The 21,486-nt window shown below is 39.5% G+C and overlaps 1 long non-coding RNA gene across 1 annotated transcript in view; it reads right to left on the reverse strand.

Moving 5' to 3' along the window:
• Positions 1 to 21,043, reverse strand: part of LOC307187796 — a 197,691-nt gene extending 176,648 nt beyond the window's left edge. The window contains exons 1-2 of the long non-coding RNA XR_013828704.1: positions 20,827 to 21,043; positions 4,820 to 4,916 (exon numbers count right to left, since the gene is read on the reverse strand). This is a non-coding gene — a long non-coding RNA (uncharacterized lncRNA). The remainder of the gene's footprint in view (positions 1 to 4,819; positions 4,917 to 20,826) is intronic.
• Between the last annotated feature and the right edge of the window lie 443 nt (positions 21,044 to 21,486).

The following is a 21,486-nucleotide window of genomic DNA, read 5'->3' on the forward strand; positions in this document are numbered from 1 at the left end:
CTGTGAGGGAAAGAGCCGGTCCAGAACTCTCTTCTTGGTTTATAAATGGCTGTCTTCCCTCTGTGCACGTCTGTAACCAAACTTCCCCTTTTTATAAGCACGCCAGGCATACTGGATCAGGGCCTACACCAATTACCTCATTTCAACTTGATTATCTCTGTGAAGACCCTGTCCTCCAAATAAAGTCACATCTGGAGATACAGGGCATTAGGACTTTAGCAAATGAATTTGGGGAAGACACAGTTCAACCCATAACACCTACTGCCCATAGACAATACTTCAAATATATAAAGGAAAAAACTGTTTTCTTGAAGAAGTTTAAGCTCATCCCCAACTAAAGTCACTATTTTATGGCTAGTAATTCATCGGTCAAATACTAGGAGGGGGGCTGAGGAATGATAGAATGAGGTTTCTAAATTCAGCTTCTTCCTTTTCAGATGCACTATGACACCTGTGTTGGTGAGCTCTGTGGCCAAACAAAAGGCTGGACCTGCCAGCTTCTCATTTGTCACTCTATGTCCAGTGTGCTCAGAGGTTTCGAGGATAATGCTAGCAATGCCAAGATCCTACGTGTGATTCCCATCAGAGCTCATTAGGTCCCTCATCCCTCCACATCATTAGCCACTTAGCTGTTGCCGACTGACCCACGGAACAACTGAAGCCAATAAAACACAGGGCACTGGCTGTTCACAAAGCCCTGACTTCTGGGTCCCAGAATCTGCAGCCTAATAGCAGGAAAGAGGCAATGGGAGGTTACCTTTATCCCAATTCAAACAGACTCTCCCATGTTATTTCAGACCTCCATGACCATGTGGTTAACACTGTGAGAAAAAAAAAAAACAGGGCTTCCCTGGTGGCGCAGTGGTCGAGAGTCCGCCTGCCGATGCAGGGGACACAGGTTCGTGCCCCTGTCCGGGAAGATCCCACATGCCGTGGAGCGGCTGGGCCCGTGAGCCATGGCTGCTGAGCCTGCGCGTCCGGAGCCTGTGCTCCGCAATGGGAGAGGCCACAACAGTGGGAGGCCCGCGTACCACAAAAAAAAAAAAACAAAAAAAAACCCACAAAATCTTCACAGAACAGAACAGTCTACACAAACCGATGCATAGGCGCAACAAACTCAAATAAAACTATCTGAATGTATCATAGCCTGGGGTTAACAACTCTGTTCTCATGTGACTATTTCTTCTGCACCTACTGAAATAATTACAGGTAAATTTAAACTGAATAATCATTACTCACAAATATTTTACCCCCATTTATCAACCATTCTAGTTTTCCCTTCTGTAAAAGACTGGGAATTTTATAGAAAAAGCTAGTCTAAACTTTACAAAAAAGAAATGTATCTTCTCTCTCTTGTTTTTTACTTGGTTTGGTCAAATCTTGGTTGTAAATAAAGACAAGGGCTTTCCCATTCTGATGCAGAAGACAGTAACAACGTTCCAGATTTCTCATGAAAGCATTCAAGATTTCCAAGTTTGTCCACTTTAAAGTGAGAAACTCTTAGCTCCCTCCTGCCTCAGGAACTTTGACTTAGAATTGATGTGGATTATAATGCAGAGAAATTGGCTAGAAACACCATACCTTAGACTCTTCATTACACAGGTATAACTTGGGAGGACTCTATTTGCACTTTTCTCTGTGTTAGTATTCTCAGAATCATGACCACAGAACATGTGTATAAGAGTACTCTTTTGGTTACAAGTAATAGAAACCCAATTCAACCCAACAAAAAGAAGGATTTTTAACCTCTCACAATTCAAGAGTTCAAGTGTCTGCTTCAGGCATAGCTGGATTCAGGTGCTCAAACTTCAGGCATTTGTACCCCACCCCCTCCATCTCTCAGGTCTACTTTCTTCAGATAGGCTCTCCTCAAATAATGACACAAAGGTCCAACGGGAGCTCTCAAATCACATACTACCAGTTTAGCAACGCCAGAAGCAAAACATGAAACTTCTCTTTTCTAAAATTTCCAGCAAGTATCCCAGGTTTCATGATCACATGACTATCCCTGAACCAGTGCATCTAAGCACATGCTGGGCTCTCATCTCCCATGTCTGGTCCATGTACCCACCCCCAGAGTCTAGGAGAGGGACCAACCACCTCAACCAAATGGATTGAAATGGGTGAGGGCTGGCTCTCCCACCAACACTGGAGTGTTATTATCAGAAGAGGAAACGACAGGCAAAACCAACAGATAGTCATCAAAGGCTTAAGTTGTTATCTCAGAAAAAAAAACATTATTAATCACAAAGAGGGTGAAGTCAAAAAGCATGGCAAGCCCAGTATGAACTCATCATTATAACTGGGAAAAAATTCATTAAAAATCCATTTTCTACTGCAGGAGGGTCAACATCACACTGTCATATGGACAAGTAATTATGCTAAGTAGTAGTTATCATTTGGAAGGTGCTCTGTAGGTATGGGAAAGCAGCAAATGAAGAGTGACACTGAAAGGTCCTTTAACACATCCCCAGCCAGCCATAAAATCACACCTAAGCCTTCAATTTCTGAAGACCCGCAGAAACAAGGTGCTATCACAGTCATTCCGTTATAATTAAATTATTAAGAAAAATGATATCTGCTGCCTTTCTAGGCTTCTCCATGCAAGGGAATAACTCCTTCTGTACATGTCATTAATTAATTTGTTGTAATAATTAGTTTCAGTGCTCCTGCGAGACTCGCTACTCTCTCACCGGGATAAAATGAGGCACTTGGATAAAAATTGTACTTCTGGGATGCATGAATTTCCAGCCCTAATAATAGCTTTTGGATCAAGATACATTCCCTCACCCCAAAGGACTATTCACATGGAGTTCAAAAGCCTGTGAAAGAGAAGATAACCTCACTAGGTGTGCTCTTAACCTCACCAGGTGTGCTCTTTCCACTGTCAATGAGGATAACTCCCCTGTTGGAAACTTGACCTCCTTGCATGACCTGTCCAGTGGTAAAGTCGGCCACAAGAATCAGGCATTTTTTGCTCCCATTGTAATACTCTGTTCTATCATAATTAATGACAGTGTCACCCAGCACTTAATGCAAATTAATTCCATGTTTGTCCAAATAACCCAATACAATTTGTTTAAGTTTCATGTTGCCAGATTTAATGCATTATCTGGAAGATGGAAAAAACACTCCTTTACAGGTTTTTTTTTTTCTTTTAGGAATTAAATAAATAAAGGGCTCACCATATGTGCAGCCTGGGACATTGCTTGCAGCATTTAGCAGGGTCAGATTATCAAGTTTTATTATTTGATACATTTTTCAGAGTCGCAAAGAGCAGTAAATTCATTTTAAAACGGGTTTATCACTTCATCGGGTATTCATTTAAGCGGAATCCACAGTCCGACTGGATCTCTGGCTCTGTGTGACACGTTTTTCCAAATGGAATGATAATAAGTATAGAGATGTAGCATGTAGTTAAAGACTTCCCATCTCCATGAGGCACAGATATTCAGAGGAAGAAATGACTTTCATTCTCAAGCCACTGCTCACTAGAGGATCAATGGCCAGGTGTTTTAGGGTCTTGCTAAAAAGAAATCTACAGATGCCATAATCCTTTTGGTTCTTAGCGAATGAGGCTAACAGCTATGTTTTAGAGATACCATCATAGGAGATTTCGTTTCCAGTGAGAAAAAATTATAAATTGAGCGTTAAATAAACTATTATAATACATTTTCTTAGAGCTGCTAAGCCAGATCAAATCAAGAAATGGCATGAAATTAGTTAAGAAGATAAAAGTATAATTCAAAAACTGTTACTGAGAAACTTCAAGCTAGTTCACATTTCCAGAGCATGGTAAATTATGCATGTGATATGTACACCAATCCAAAGTCTACAATATCCAACTTCTAGTCCAAGATGAAGATTGTTCATCTGAGTTCTTATAAAGTCTTCCATTTAATAAATTCTATCATGATCTCCCCAACATATTAATCGTTGATTTTCCATATATATATTGACATTATGTTAAAAATATAAAAAGCTATAGGTGGTGTAATGCTACGTACACTTGTTTCATATAACAAAGTCTTCTTAGTTAATAGACTTCATATGTCATCATCATTGGACTACCATGGGCACAATAAACGATGTGTAAAATGTCACCCTTGTTACTGATAACGCAAGAGCATAGCTTAGATCTGCTACCTAAGTGGGTTGACTCCTGCCGCACAGTCTGGACAAGGGGTCCCCAACCCCTGAGCTGCAGACCGGTGCTGGTCCGCAGCCTGTTAGGAACCTGGCCGCAAAGCAGGAGGTGAGCAGCGGGCAAGTGAGTAAAGTTTCTTCTGCCGCTCCCCATTGCTCCCCGTCGCTCCCCGTCGCTCGCATTACCACCTGAACCATTCCCCCCATCCATGGAAAAATCATCTTCCACGAAACCGGTCCCTGGTGCCAAAAAGGCTGGGGACCGCTGGTCTAGACCACTGGTTCTCAACCTTGACTGTACTTTAAAAATACCTGGAAAACTTGTGAACTATTCCATGCTTAGGCCAATGAAATCAGAAGACTCACTAAGGACTTGCCCCAGGCATCAGTAGTTTAAAACCCCCTCCAGGTGCTTCCACTGTGCAGCCAAAGTTGAGAACCACTGGATTAGAGCAGTGATTCTCAAAGTGGGGTTCTTGGAACAGCAACCTCAGCATCACCTAGGATCTTGTTACAAACGCAAATCAGGGTCAGACCTCCTGAATTAGAACCCCTGGGGGAGATGAGAGTGGAACCGACAATCCAGGTGATTCTGATGAATGCTGTAGTTTAGGAACCACTGATGTGAAGCACAAACAGAGAAGGCGTGGATCTGCACGGCAGACACACTTACCTGGAGTCGCCACCTCTCACTTGTCTATAGTGGAAAGTGCAGAAAGCAGGGGTAGATCCAGGCTTTGAGGAGCTTGAAGTCAACACAATTTCAAGGTCTTTTTTAAGGAAAAAAAAATACAAAATTAGGTACCAAGTAAATATTCATTTAGAATCAGAGAAACAAATTTAACAAACATTTAACCCTAACAAGTATCAAAAACTACAAGATAACATAAAAGTTTTATTAATTTATTTCCTAGGACTCATCTCTAACCCTCTTTTTCTCCATTTTTTTTTCCACTGAGTACTCTGGGTGCCTTTGCATAGGATAAAAATTTTATAATATTTCTACAGAGATAAAAATGATAATTCATTCTTTTCTCTAGAATGATGATTTTTTTTTAACTGAGAGTTTAGATAAGGTGTCTTCGGGCTTGAATTTGGAAAAACTTCTGTCAAGTTTCATTTACATATGAGCTGTAGGATTTTAGGACATTTTAAGTATTTCATTGCAGCAACTAATCTTAATCACTCTTTGAGTTGAAGAGGCCCTAACCAGGGCCTTGGAAGTAGTCTGTGCTAAGGAGGGGCCTAAGGCTTTTTTTTTTTTACTTCTTGCTAAATCCACCTTGCACAGACTTGATAAATTAACTTGTCCAGTCAACCCATAACCTAGGTAACTCATTCTACTTCTGTGGGAGAAGGTGATGGTACAGAGAGCTGGAAACTTTAGGAAAAATCCCTTCTGATGGAAACTAAATGAGGAGAATCTTTGCTCCCCTGAAAAAGAAGGGCAGCCTTCGGGGTTATCTACATATGGAGAAATGTGTGCAGTCTACATGGGTCACATGGCCAGACTCCCTTCCCTCTATTGCTCTAAAAAGTGTGACGCTATAGCATCTGAAGCTAGAAAGGCCCCATGGGGCCTAGTGTAATTTTTTTAGATAATGAGGTAAGGCCAAGACGTATACTGTGTTGAGAACCAAAGCCTGCTTCCTACTTTGTAAGGCGTGACTGTTCAAAACCAGAGTACTCGAGACCTTATCAGACACCTCCTGCGTGAGAATCATCACTAGGACACAGTTCAAACTGGGTTTTTACTTTGGTTTACTGTCAAATAAGCAGAACATGGGATGGACAGAGGACAAAGATACAACCACTGATACAAAGGAATAGCATGGCTTCCTCTATCACCTCCCAGGGTGCCACCAGCTGAGACGCAGAGTGAACTAACCACCACTTAAGAGGAGCTCGAATGGTGCGTGGGCTTGCTGTCTCTTACACCCCTGCCCACTTTAGCACCCAGACACACCTTATTTAGTACATAAAAACAATTCTGCCACTTAAAGGAACACACGTCCAGTTCCCGTTCTTAACATTCCTGCCAGGGCGGCACTGAGACATCTCTCCTTACACACATCTGCTCTACGCACTCGGGGGCTTTCCATGTCAGCCCACTCAGGAGCAGAGTACCTAGAACACAGCAGGTGCCTGACAAGTATTTGTAAGATGAATGCATGGATGAGCTAGCTTCTAGTTTACAGGATTATAAGATAGAATGTGATAGGTACATACATGAGAAACAACAACAAAAAAATGTGCCTGGTACAGTGTTTCTCTTTTAATTTGATAGTTTAATAAACAGCTGCCGAAATGAACACGTTTACAAGCTGTCTTTTATTAGTATTTGTCTGCTGACGAGCTAAAAAAAAGTGAACATATCTGGTTGGGGAACTCAAGAACAGCTTAGTGAAGTGGGTGGCATGTTGGATGGGTCTTGAAAGAATATGACAGGTGACATATCTCAGGAAGATGTTCCAGATGGAACCTCATTAGCAAGAGACACAAAAGCAAGAAAACAGGAGGTGTGTCGGAGAAGAGCAGTAAACACAGTTTAACTGCAATGGAAGATGCCTGGAGAGGAGGAAAACGCACTGAACCTTTGGGTCTGGGGGGTCCAGCTGAACAGCTGGGGTTTCTTTTAGTAGGAATGTGGGCACCACGGAAAGCTGTGACAAGGAGAGTGACATATCAGAACTGTACATCTAGAAAATGACTCTGCCATCACAGGAGTATCATGGTCTAGAGAAGAGAATGACCACAGATCCACAAGATCAGCTAGTCTATTAAAGCAATGATCCAGGTACGAAGGAACAAACCTTCACTAGGATGATAGCTCTGGAAATAAGGGAATGAATTTGAAGAACAAGGGAGACAAACCTTCACTAGGATGATAGCTCTGGAAATAAGGGAATGAATTTGAAGAACAAGGGAGAGGAAGCTTTGGCCAAATGTCTCAAGGGAGAGAATTTGTGATCAGGGGTCAATGGGAGAGTAGGGCATCAGGAAGGAGTCAGCCAAGAACGCTCTGAAGTTTGAAATTTGGAATCATCATAGTAAAGCTTGCTGAGAATATGCTGCGTAATTTCCAAGTCTTGATCCTAGAGACCGGGCCAGCAGATCACTGGATGAACAGGTCTGGACTTTGGAAGTCACCTGCAGACCTAAACCTAAGTTCCGTGAAGACAGAAACCGTGTCTGTTTTCCTCACTCTTGAATACTCAACACATAATCTGGTAACTACTAAGAGTATTTACTTAATAAGTATTTCAGTGGGGAAAAGGGGAGATGTTGGTCAAAGAGTACAAACTTCCAGCTACAAGTTGAATAAGTTCTAGGGATCTAATGTACAGCATACTGATTGTAGGTAACAATACTGTATTATATTCTTGAAAGTTACTAAGAGAGTAGATCTTAAATGTTCACACCACAAAAAAGAAATGGTAATTATGTCATGTGATTCAGGTGTTAGGTAACCTACGGTGGTTATCTTTTTGCATTACATAAGTGTATCAAATCAACACACTGTACACCTTAAACTTACACAATGTTTTAAGTCAACTATATCTCAGTAAAGCTGGGGGGAAATACTTGTTCGATAAAAGAATAAAGATTATAGCTGAGCCAATGGAAGAGACTAGGATAGCAAAGTATAATGATGTAGAAATTAGGGAAATGGATCAACACTGAACCTTAAATAACACCTACAAATTATACTTTGCAAGAGGAAGAAAACCATCTGAAGGCAGCAGCAATACTACTATGTAGTATATAAAAAAATTTCCAACACTTAGAGTAAGCAGGTTATAACTCATAAGCTTAGAGTTCTCTGGAAGATAGGCAAGAATTTGTACATAGGATACGTGCAGAACCTGGAGCAAATAATAACTTGTATTAAAGTTTATTATCAGAAAGCGATGAGGAAGATTAAGTCTTATGGGGGGTTGGGATGGGTGAAGATCTTGATGTCAGAACCATCTTTTTATAAGTCAAGCCTGTTACTCCTCAGTTTAAAACACTTCGATGACTTTCCGTTACGCTTAGGAAAAATCCAAACTCCCTAACATTGCCCGCATCATCTGGCAATATCTGTTCCCTGCCAACACCTCCTGTCCCATGTTATGCCTCCACCTCCCACAACCATGACCCTCCAAACACACCAGCCATCTTCAGTTTCCCCAAAGTGGCTACGCTTCCTATTTCTCTTTCTGATTGAAAGGCCAGTCCTTCAACCGCACTTCTTTCCCCCACCTACTGGCTTTATCTAGTTAATGTCTATTCATTCTTCGATCTCAGTTCAAACATCATTTCTTTGGGGAAGGTTTTCCCTTCCCCTTGGTTTGTGTCAGATTCCCCTGTTATATACTCCTGGAATTTCAAGTATCTTCACTTTGTAGCCTTTCTTACAGTTTATAATTAGACTTTTGCCTCCTTTTTAATTATCATTCTCTGCAAATTCACCATCATCTCCACGGGGATAGTGTCAGCTTTAGTTCACTTTTATACTCCCAACATCTAAAAGAGTGACTGGCATATAACAATGCTCTGCAAAAATTTTAATAGCAGCAGCTAACTTTCTCATACACATACAATAAGCATTTTCTAAGTCCCAGAAATTGTTCTAAATGCTTACAAAAATTGAAGGCAACAGAATGTAGTGTAAAAAACATGGACTTGGAAACTGACAACCTGGGTTGAAACCTCAGCTTTACCACGTATTAAATGTGTGAGGTCAGGAAAACTATTAAGTCCTCTGTACCTGAGCGTCTCCATTAATAAAATCGAGATAAGGTAGAACTGCGAGATGATTAGGTAACGGAGAACCAGAGAGATTGATTAACCTACCCAAGGTCTTAAAGCTGTAGGGCTGAGTACCAAACCCAAGCAATCTGAATCTGCTATTACCCACTACATAAAGTTATAACAATATACATTATATAGGAAAATAACTTATCTCTATAGATAGGCAGAGACATCCAGAAGCACCTGTAACTATCTCTCACACCCTACCCTGCCCCTCCCTTTTCTTCAAAGTATTAAGTAGGCCTTTAGGCCTAGACCCATGAGAAAATATCCTCAGCAGTGAAATTGGACTAAGATTATCTTTTCCACCAATGCCACAGTCAAAACTAGAAGAGGAAAACCAATCGCTACAGGTGCCCTGGCGTAGACGGGTAACAACACAGCTGCACTTGTGCCTTGCTTTTAAGTGAGACATCACTTTACTTTGTACACCGTACCAATATGCTTCATTTGGTATCTATTACTTAATACTTGAAAAGTCACACAAAATCTGTGTCCAATGATCCTTGATGACAAAGCATTAGTGACCCAATCCTTTTCCACACCTAATGATATTTTGCTCCGGAAGCCTCATGCTGTATCTCATATGAAACAAATAAGGCACTCATGCATAAAATTAATACAGTAAGCTCTCTAGGCAGTGATAAATTTGGAAAGGAAACAGGCCCTCATAGTCATTTCATCCCTCTTGAAAGCAGATTTCCTATAAAACCGAGTCACCTACACCTTGACTTGTAAGGCTCTTTTAGAAATCATGCTATCATTCCCACGAAACCCAATAGGGCATGTGCAGTCAAGGTGGAAATAAAGGTGCAATGAAGCTGTGGAGAAAATGCTTAGAAATATGACCACTTCATCTTACGTGGAAAGGCGATTGATCTCTAAGCATTGAGAGAGCTCTCAGCTTGCCCTCTGCCATTAAGTTATCCTCACCAGGCTGCTCCTTTCTGTTTACCTGTGTGTAAATGGGTCCTGAGTGCTCTTGTTATATGTAGGAGAGCTGAAGGTGATTGTATGCCTTGGAAACTGTGATTAGCAGCAGTATCACGATACCAACATGGAAAAACAGGGTTGCCTTCATTTCTTTAATAATCACTAAAAAGCACCTCTACTTTGGAAAGCATGAATCTCATGAGGACTTTCACATATAAAACCCATGTGACCTAGGAAACATGTCTTAGTCACCCACACAATGAGTCTTACTGCTGAGGTTTGAACGTTTTTTGTTTTTAACATCTTCATTGGAGTATAATTGCTTTACAATGGTGTGTTAGTTTCTGCTTTATAACAAAGTGAATCATTGTATGTATACATATATCCCCACATCCCCTCCCTCTAGCTTCTCCCTCCCACCCTCCCTACCCCACCCCTCTAGGTTATCACAAAGCACCAAGCTGATCTCCCTGTGCTATGCAGCTGCTTCCCACTAGCTATCTATTGTACATTTGGTAGTGTATATATGTCCATGCCACTCTCTCACCTCGTCCCAGCTTACCCTTCCCCTCCCCATGTCCTCAAGTCCATTCTCTACGTCTGCATCTTTATTCCTGTCATGCTTTTTTTTTTAGATTCCATATATGTGTTAGCATATGGTATTTGTTTTTCTCTTTCTGACTTACTTCACTCTGTACGACAGACTCTAGGTCCATTTACCTAACTACAAATAACTCAATTTTTTTTTCTTTTTATGGCCGAGTAATATTCCATTGTATATATGTGCCACATTTTCTGTATCCATTCATCTGTCCATGGACACTTGGACAAGGTTGCTTCCATGTCTTTGGAAATCTGGAGAAAATAATGTAAATGTTATAATTACTGGCAAATAATATGAGACAGCTTGTTCAGGATGGTAGATTTTTATGTGTTACTACTAGTGTTTATTTGTAAAGCATTTCAATGAACAACAGTTAAGATCACACCATCTTGTACACCATAAATAAATCATTCTAAAAAGCTACTCCTACACATGAGAGCTGCCACAGTACACACAGGGTCATTTCGCATTATGAGAGACTGAGTCAGTTTCCTAGCGTCTGTTTTGGCTATTTGAAGGACGATCAGATCTCTGTGCAAAAACAGACACAAGGATTTTCTATGTAACAAGACAGGATGTCCTCCTATCGCATTCAAAAGCTGCTAACAGGAATCACTGCTAGAGTAATGATCGTTGTAAACTCACTTAAATCTACATCACTCTTTCCTTCTCTCCTATAATTGTATCTTATGGTACGCGTGCACAAATAATTCTCAATACTGGAAAAATAACTATCTGCCTAGAACCCCAATGCACTAAAATGTTAAACCTGAAATGTTTGAAAGTTCACGTTGTTTACCCCAATCATTTTATAGATGAGAAGGCGAAGCCCCAGAGAGAGAGGTTTGCAGAGATAACATAGTAACAGAACATAGTATATTAACTGTACAGAATTGGGATAGCTAGAATATTACAGCAGAATTTTCTGTTTAAAATAATGGATTAAACACTCATTTTTATCTCTTCTTTATACCACTAAAACATTAGTATTCAATATAAACTCATAACAGTAAAGAAAATGAGAAATGAGGCAGCCTACAGGGTAGATAGAGGTGTATATGACAAGCTGAAAACAAAGCTAACTTGAAATGCCAGGAAAAACAATTGCTATACAAAAGAAGAGTATAATCAAAGTTAGCCGTCAGACCTATCCTAAAACCAGATATTTTAGAACTGGTGAGATAATTCAACTTAACAAGCATCTATTGAGCATTTACTATAGATACAGAACTGTTGAAGTTACATGTTGAACAAGAAAACATCCTTGTCGTTCAGGAGCTTAGGTCTGGTGGGGTAGATGACCAATATGCCAAACATATGGACAATCTAATTATAATGTAAGGCATCCTCATATACATTCTATGGAATGGGCCAAGTAACTTGTGGTAGTTCAAAAAGAGAAAGACAATTCAGATTGTAGAATCCAGAAAGACTTATTAGACTTCAGCCTTAAAAGATAGGATTTTGAAAATTAAGAAATGATAGTGGGAAAGCCTTTCACGCAGGGAGACTAGGGAGAGCTAAGTTGTGTATGCTAGGAAGGAACACTCATATTTGGGAATGGTGAGTAGACTGGTAAGCGTGAGCATGGGATGAATCAGGAATTGCCATGGAGAATGCCTTTGCTGGATCATGGAAGCCTGGAATCCCAGAGAAAGGAATCTGGATATATTTACAATATTTAAGCAGCATGGAGCCCTTGAATATATATGGTACAGGAGAAAAGTAATCACGTTAAAAATCAATCTAATAAAGGTATGATTTAAATCCAATAAAATGCACCTGTGTTTTTAAGAGTTCGATGAGTTCTGACAAAAGTATACACTGTGTAACCACCATCCTGATCAAGATATAGAACATTTCCATCACCCCAAAAGTTCCCTCATGACTTTTCCCAGTCAGTCCCTCCACTGCCTACCCAGGCAACTACTGATTTGATTTCTATCACTATAGATAGACCTTGTCTGTTCTGCAAATTTATATAAATGGAGTTACAGAGTATTTATTCTTTTGTGTCTGGCCCAACGCACTCGGTTTGTTGAGCTTGATTTTGCCTTGCTGTTCCCTGCCATGTACATCAAAAGGAAACTCCACCATTAACAGAGCTTGCCCACCTTCACAGTCTCTGTTCCAGTTATCTATTGCTGTGTAACAAAACCACCCCAAAACTAAATTTAAAATAGCAGTAAGCACTTATTCTCCTTAGGAGTCAGCCAAACGGCAGGACCTGATGGGAACAGCTCATCTATGCTCCACATGGCATCAGTGGGGCAGTTCATCTGGGGTTGGACGTATTCACTTCCCAGATGATTCACTAATATAGCTGGCCAGTTAGTGCTGGCTTCTGGCTGAGAGCTTGCCCAGGGCTATCAGTCAGGGGCCTTAGTTCTTCACCATATAGTCCTCTCCTCAGGGCTGCTCGGGCTTCCTCTCAGCATGGTGGCTGGATTCCAAGAACTAGTTTTTTAAGAGACAGGAAGTAGAAGTAGGTGATCTTTTAAGGCCTGGTCTCAGAAACTGATACAACATCACTTCCACTGTATTCTATTAATGAAGCAGTAACAGAATTTATCCAGAATCAAGAGGCAGAGACATCAACCATCACCTCTTGAGGAAGGGAATACCAAAGAATTTGCAGCCATTTTTAATCCAACACACCTTCCCATTCAAGGCCTCTTTAATAGGTTTATTCAATGGCAAAGGAAACCTATGCTAGCCATCTACAGAAATTAACCTAGTCTTCTTGTCAGACGTTGGATGAAAACCAACTAGGAAAGTAGATGACCAAGATGAACAAACCAGATAACGGTGAGGGAATCAGAACTGATACAAATAGTTGAAATAACTTGGTTCCATCTTAAGTTTAATTCTATTTTACTTAATTTGTAATTACCCCCAAAGATAATAAAGAGAATATTATTACATTGGTAAAATAAGCACAGTGTTGCTTTTTACTTTTTTTTTTTAAAGGATTCTGAGAACAAGAATGGATTCCTGGAAATTATATATAATTATCAAAATATGAAATTCACTAAAGAGATTGAATCTTAGAATGAATATGGCTGAAGACCAAGTTAGACATCTGAAAGATAACAAAAAAATAAATCACTTGAAATTTAAAGCTAAAAGACAAAATGATGAAGCAGAGAAAAATTAAAGCACACAGAAGATCAATCCAGAAGGTACAACATCTGTCTACTAGGCATTCCACAAGGAAAATACAGAGAGAATTAAAAAGGAAAGGCAAGCAAAGAAAAGAAAAAGTTACTAAAAAAAAAAAAAAATACAGCATTTTCAGATGGAAAAGTCACCTAATGTCAAGAAGACTGAATGACAAAAGGCTCACACTTCGTGGTCTTGGGTGAAATTCTGGAGGTCTGAAATTAAAGAGAAAGCTCTAGAAGTCTCCAGAGAGGGTGATAAATCTGGTATTATATTTCCTTCTCTCTGGATCTAGACATGAACTTCTTGGTTTAGTTTTACGATGAATACAACTTACAGAATCATAAAATAATATGTAATGTTCAGTGTTTTAATTTTTATAATTAACCTATGGCAGATCTCAAAATCTTAGAATAAATCTCTCTCAAATTATATATATACATGTGTATATATATACATATATATACACACAAGTACATTTTTCCATATATATACCTATGCACAAATGACACATAAACATATACTGTACCTGTATATACTATGTATGTCTATATCCTTATACACCTCTCCTCTATAAAACAAACAAGCAAAAAAGCAAAAAACAAAAACCCCAATAGAACAGCTGACCAGAGGAGTGAAAAAGAGTGGCAGAGGGGCTTCCCTGGTGGTGCAGTGGTTGAAGAGTCCACCTGCCGATGCAGGGGACACGGGTTCGTGCCCCCGTCCGGGAAGATCCCACATGCTGTGGAGCGGCTGGGCCCGTGAGCCATGGCCGCTGAGCCTGCGCTCCGCAATGGGAGAGGCCACAACAGTGAGAGGCCCGCATACCGCAAAAAAAAAAAAAAAAAAAAACAGCGGCAGAGAGTGTAGTTAATTTCCTAATTTTACATAATTAAACACTGCTTAAAATTAATGGCTCAAAAACCAGAGGTTTAGGTAATTTACAGTTCTAGAGTAATAATTAGAAGAACTAAAAAAGAATAACAAAAAATCCAGAAGTGAGAAGTGGATGGGCCATATATACTAAATTCCTTAGTTTTTCTAGTGGTAAATATACAGAGGTTAAAGTCATCAAATCAAGAAATAAGTTTAGAAGTATGCCATTTAGCATTACTGAAGTAACCAACTTTTGGAGGAGGTAGGAATGGGAAGGGAGGCCAAGACACATCCATCCTATTGCCCCCCAAGAAGGGGCAGGACCCTTTTTTGGAAGAGCAGCTCTTGAGCTGAAGGCAAATCCTTGCTAAGCAGCTGGAGACTGAGAACTTCAGTCCTGGAGGAGATGTGGGTGCGGCACCACAGCATCCGCTACAGTGAGCAGCTGTAGTTGTCCTTCATACCTCTGAGCTCATATAAATGGAACTCAATAATTGGGATTTTTGTCGTGTAGATATTTCCTAGGTCACTCAGTAATTATGAGGTGGTTCTTTCTCATTTGTATTAAAATTATTATTAGTGTTACAAATGGCATAGAAATAATTTCAAATAATTCCTTCCAACATGAGTATCTTTTTGTAATAGACTCTCTCTAGATTCATGTTTAACTAGGACATATTTGCTCAAACCCTCCAGAACATAAGGAATATTTCTTTTCCGACGCAAAATGAAGCCTTAAAAGTGTGTGTGAAAGTCACATCTTTTCTTATTACAAATTCTCTGTTAAATTTATTCTACTTCTACTCTGCACCATGAAAAGATAATAGCACATATGCAATTCCACCACTTCTTTGCCTACAGGGTACAACTACAGTAAAATTTTGTTAATTCTGTTCCACTAAGTTAGATTTATAATTATTGTAACAGAGGATGGACTGACATTCATTTTTAGTCACTTTTTATACGATTTTTTAAAATTTTATTTATTTATTATTTTATTTTTGGCTGCATTGGGTCTTTGTTGCTGCGTGCGGACTTTCTAGTTGTGGCGAGCGGGGGGCTACTCTTCGTTGCAGTGTGCGGGCTTCTCACTGCGGTGGCTTCTCTTGTGGAACATGGGCTCTAGGTGCACGGGCTTCAGTAGTTGTGGCACACAGGCTCAGTAGTTGTGGCTTGTGGGCTCTAGAGCACAGGCTCAGTAGTTGTGGCGCACGGGATTAGTTGCTCCATGGCATGTGGGAGCTTCCCGGACCGGGGCTCGAACCTGTGTCCCCTGCACTGGCAGGCTGGTTCTTAACCACTGCACCACGAGGGAAGCCTGACATTCATTTTTATTCTATGATTTTTAAAATAATACCTTTATAGTTTTTACAAAAAAATTATACATATTCATAAAATGTTCAACAATTACAGAAAGTATAAAGAACAAGGCAATTAATCACTTAAATCACACCACTCAGAAATAACCAGTATTAACATCACTCTAGATATATCTCTGTACAGATGGATAAGTGGATGGGAGGATGAATGGATGAATGGGTGGGTGGATGGAGGGTGATAAGATAGATAACTTTAAAAGTTTATATAAATGGGATTACATGTACATACTACAAATCTTTCTCATATTTATAAGAGAGTAATGACTATGTGTCAAATTCTTAAAATATTTGTGACAATAATCTTCTGGCCCCTTAAAGCATCTCATTAAAAATTATTGCGGGGCTTCCCTGGTGGCGCAGTGGTTGAGAATCTGCCTGATAATGCAGGGGACACGGGTTCAAGCCCTGGTCTGGGAGGATCCCACATGCCGCGGAGCAACTAGGCCTGTGAGCCACAACTACTGAGCCTGCGCGTCTGGAGCCTGTGCTCCACAAGAGAGGCTGCGATAGTGAGAGGCCCGCACACTGCGATGAAGAGTGGCCCCCGATTGCCACAACTAGAGAAAGCCCTCGCACAGAAACGAAGACCCAACACAGCAAAAATAAATGAATTAATTAATAAACTCTTACCCCCCAACATCTTAAAAAAAAAAATTATTGTGCTTTGTCATGCATCCCACTGTTCACTGCAGGACTATTTACAATAGCCAGGACATGGAAGCAACCTAAATGTCCATCAACAGAGGAATGGATAAAGAAGATATAGTACATATATACAATGGAATATTAACTCAGTCATAAAAAGGGACAAAACTGTGTCATTTGCAGAGACATGGATGGACATAGAGACTGTCATACAGAGTGAAGTTAAGTCAGAAAGAGAAAAACAAATATCGTATGTTAATGCATATATGTGGAATCTAGAAAACCGGTACAGCTGATCTTATTTGCAAAGCAGAAATAGACACACAGACATAGAGAACAAATGTATGGATAACAAGTGGGCAGTGGGATGAATTGAGAGATTGGGATTGACATATATCCACTACTATGTGTAAAATAGATAACTAAAGAGAACCTACTGTATAGCACAGGGAACTCTACTCAGTGCTGTGTGATGACCTAAATGGGAAGGAAATCCAAAAAAGAGGGGATATATGTACACATATGGCTGATTCACTTTTCTGTACAGCAGAAACTGACACAGCAGTGTAAAGCAACTATACTCCAATTTAAAAAAAAGAAAAAAATTATTATGCTTTGTGAACTAGCCTTTTTCCAGTTTCATTTTAAATTAAATCATTTCTGAATTTATAATGTTTGTTTTCATAATAAAAGCAATGCTAACATATAGTAAACATTTACAGTGTGTGAGACTATGTTAAGCACTTTTACAAGGGCCATCTCATTCAATAATTCCAATACACCCATAAAAAAAGTGAATCTGAATAGAGAGGTTAAGCCACATATCCCAGGTCACACAGCAAAGTATTGCACTGGATCTGAACCCAGGCATTTGGATTCCAGAGCCTGCACTCTTAAGCACTAGTCCATACAAAATTAATAAACCCCTCATTAAGATAAGGCAGTAGCAAGACCAAGAATTAATCACATTTTATTTCTCATTTGAATTTCCAGTGTCTTAAACTCATGACAATACACTTCCATATTCAGTAAGTAATTATTAAGAATCTACTAGATATCAGGCACTGTGCTATGGGACAAAGAATTAAGGGGAAAAAAGAGAAAAGAAAAAAAATGTTTGTCTAAGGGATTTTATCGTAAAAGAATAAAGCCATAATCAAAAGAAACTGTCTACTTTTGTAATGTTTATATTTACTGATTGGAAAATGAATTGTGGTTTATTTCTTGCGTGTCCTTTTTCTATATACATAATATGTAAATAAGTATTTTCTTATAAAACTGAGAAAATACTTCCCATTTCATTCTGTGGTCTGCTCCTTTTTCACATAACATTGTAGATGAGCAATCATTAAATATTATTTTAAAATATTCTTAGTAGCTCTTTGGATGTAATTTTAATGAGCACATTCTAGCATATGGTTGAGCTATAAAATAGTTTAATTATTCCCCAATTGCTTAATGTTTATGTTACTAATTTTTTTCTATTATAAAATAATATCTTTAATAAACCTTAGGAAGGTCCTAGAGCAAAAATAAAATACTTCAGCTTTTTCAATTATTCAAGGCAAGAAAAGGATGAAAATTTACAGAAGAGATTCTCTGATACTTAGAATCCCAAGATCATCTCCAAAATATGTTTTTTATGCCTAAATATTATTCTCTCTACTTTGTAACCTTGTATGAAGTAACAACTTTATTTTCTTCTTTAAATCTCTTCCTTGTTCAATATATTGTTTTTTACAGTTATTTATTTTTCCTGTGTGAGGGTCTCCTCCGACACTGAAAATAGCTGACTAGAAAATATCTAATTACTCGGAAAAGCAACGCTTATTCTCTCATTATTTTACTGTCTCTTCTTTTCCAGTTAACACAAACAGATTTACACTGCACCATTCTGCATTCAGTTGCCTAGTCTGAGAGTCCACCATCATCTCTCAATAAAATTCCAAGCTTTGGTTTAGAAAATTCAAGCACCTCCACCTGAGGTCCAATTCTCTTAAAGTGATGTGATATTAATGGCTTTAGTTGTTTTCTTTCCCTTAGCAGGAAGCAAATAGTTCAGGGCTTAATTTTTCATGAACTTAAAAAAAATAAAATTATCCAAAGGCAATAAGTTATTCTTCATGTTGCTTAGCCTTAAATCCCCAGGTAATATTTTTCTATCAGTTCCACATATACTTTTTCCTGTTCCATAATACTTCAGATACCAGTTAATAAATATGTGTGCCTGCGCGTTGATCACTAGGTTTAATCGCATGAATGTTTTTCAAGTCCAAGGGACTAATTATTATAAATTTTCTACTGCACTGAGGAGCATTTTGCTGCGAATTGAAAGTTAAAAATGCAAAATATCTCTCTCTATGCAAAATGTAAACTGATTTATTCTAACAAGGAAAGGTAGCATGAAAGCTGAAAGAAAATTGGCAAAAGAAAGCAAAATATATTCTAATTGGCTTCCTTAAATTCATTTTTTTTCTTAATAAAGAGTTGAAGAAGGAACCATTTAAAGTAGTTAGCACAAAAAGACTAGAACCAACCATCATATTTGGTACTAAAAATGCTTCCGGAATTCCATCTACTACATTTTGGGGTTAGACATTATAGCTGTAGCTATTTGGGTAAAGAAGTGGTAACCAATGTTTAAATCCAGAGCATGACCTCATGTGTATGAAAACACATCTCTCATGGGTCAGTTAATTCAGAACATCTGCCCCAAGGCTTTTACCAGTGTAAATTAAAAACTGACAATGAGACAAATACCAGCATTATGAGTTTTGTTAAATGCCATCATGCATTTAAAGGATGCAGACTGACTCATGGCCTAGACCATAGATAAAAGCAGTCACAAGGTGAGGGAACATTTGTTTTTGACAACATTGAGCCATTTTTGAGAATACCTATATGCATTTTTGCTGGTTATTAGTGCTGGGAATAGGCTTCAGAGACCATTTTGCCCAGTGGTTTTTAAACTGTATTTCCTAGCATCCTGGAAAACTTCCAGAGAGATGGCATAAATGATGTAGAGAAAGAGGTGAAGCCTAAGCAGGCCTCCCCCACCTTTTTAACCAAAGTTGCTCAGCTTTTATCTGTTTTATAAGTTGGGGGAAAAACACAAAATTTCTTTCTTTTTTTTTTTTTTTTGCGGTACACGGGCCTCTCACTGTTGTGGCCTCTCCCATTGCAGAGCACAGGCTCCGGACGCACAAGCCCAGCCGCTCTGCGGCATGTGGGATCTTTCCGGACCGGGTCACGTACCCGTGTCCCGTGCATCGGCAGGCGGACTCTCAACCACTGCGCCACCAGGGAAGCCCCACAATTTCATTTTTGAAATAAAATTATTTGGTCCTTCTCCCTCATTTTACAGGTGAGGAAACTAAGTACCAGATGGATTAAGTGTTTACCCAACTCTGCAATTATCTGGTGGTAAAATCAGATGTACTACCCAAACCTTTTACAGAGCCCAGTACTATTTTTTTTTTTTAATGACAACACTTACATATTCTTAGGAGGCCACTTTGTGGCCAGACTGCTGTCCATTTGATCCAAAAGTCAGATTACTTTTGGCCTTTGGCCAGCTTTCTTTTCTATAACTTGTTGAATAGAAGTCAAGTCAAGCTTGGAAAGAATTATCAACAGGGAAATATTTTATTTCAGTGCCCAAACTTTCCTTTTCTCTGCTCCAGGAATCTCTTCTAGGTCTATGAATTTAAGTTATTAAATTTTGTTGTAAAGTCTCTATTTTTAAAATAAGAATAATGTGATAACAACATACTAAAACAACAATAAGATGCCATTTCACATCTATCAGACCAGCAAAGATAAAAATCTGAGGATAACAGGTATTATGGAGAAATGAAGAGTAAGAACACTCAAGCACTGCTCGCTTATGGAGGGTAATTTGGTTTAACCTTTGAAAACAGTTTGGTAAAGTATAGTAGACTTGACAGCACAGCATCTTATAAAGCAGAAATACTACTTCTAGTTATATGTACCTAAGTATCTTACAGGAGACTTATATGAATACGGTCTTGGTAGCATTATTTCCTAAAGTGGAAAACTGGAAACAGATGGCCATCAACAGAGGAATAGGAATGGTGGGTTTCCAGTTGCCCGTTTAAGGAGCTTGCAAGGTCCCCAGTCCGGCCAAACAACAAGTTAAAAGCTTAACAGACTGAAAAAATTAACAACTCTTCTTGCATTCATAACAGAGGGGAGGACACAGAGCAAACCTGAGCCCCGAAGACTGAGGAGACGAACAGGGGAACACAGGGAATTGTGACTTACCAGAGCACAGACTGTCAAGGAGGGGAAACCGCTGGGGAACCCGCTCCAGGAAGGAAACGCCGAGCTGTAATTGACGAATTCCTGGAGGCTCAGGGCAGACAAGTCACAGGGGAGCCCAGTCACGGGGGGCTCCCACAATATAGTGAGATTTACGTGCAGGAGCTCGAGCAGAGCCAGTAAATACTGGAGAAAAATCCCGTCAAGCTTCCAGCACGGGAAGGGGAGGGAACCATTTTGAAATTCATCAGCCCCCTCGGTTCTTCTTAATAAGGCCTGGCTTCAGCAGAAACTAATTAACAGAGCCTAACCAGCTGGGATAATATAAGAGCCTAACTAACCTGGGGGAAGGGAAATACCCAACTGCAGTGAGTCCTAGGCATCCATTCCCACCTAAGGAGATAGAAAAAAGTAGAAACACTTGTGAAACACACAGTCCAGAGGTATAGGCTTACTAAAAGCCTGAGACCTAATTATAAAACTGTAGAATGCTTCCTCCCCAGCACCTCACCACCACATCACTGAAGCCCTACTTACCCAGGACATCATGTCCAGCTATCAGAAAGAAATTACAAGGCATACCAAAAGCAAAAAACATAACATAAAGAGATACAGCAAGCATCAAGACTAGGCACTGCAGGGATGTTGGAATTATCAGGCCAG

This window comes from Stenella coeruleoalba (genome assembly GCF_951394435.1).
Source record: "Stenella coeruleoalba genome assembly, chromosome: 6".
In the NCBI taxonomy this organism is placed as follows: Eukaryota; Metazoa; Chordata; class Mammalia; order Artiodactyla; family Delphinidae; genus Stenella; species Stenella coeruleoalba.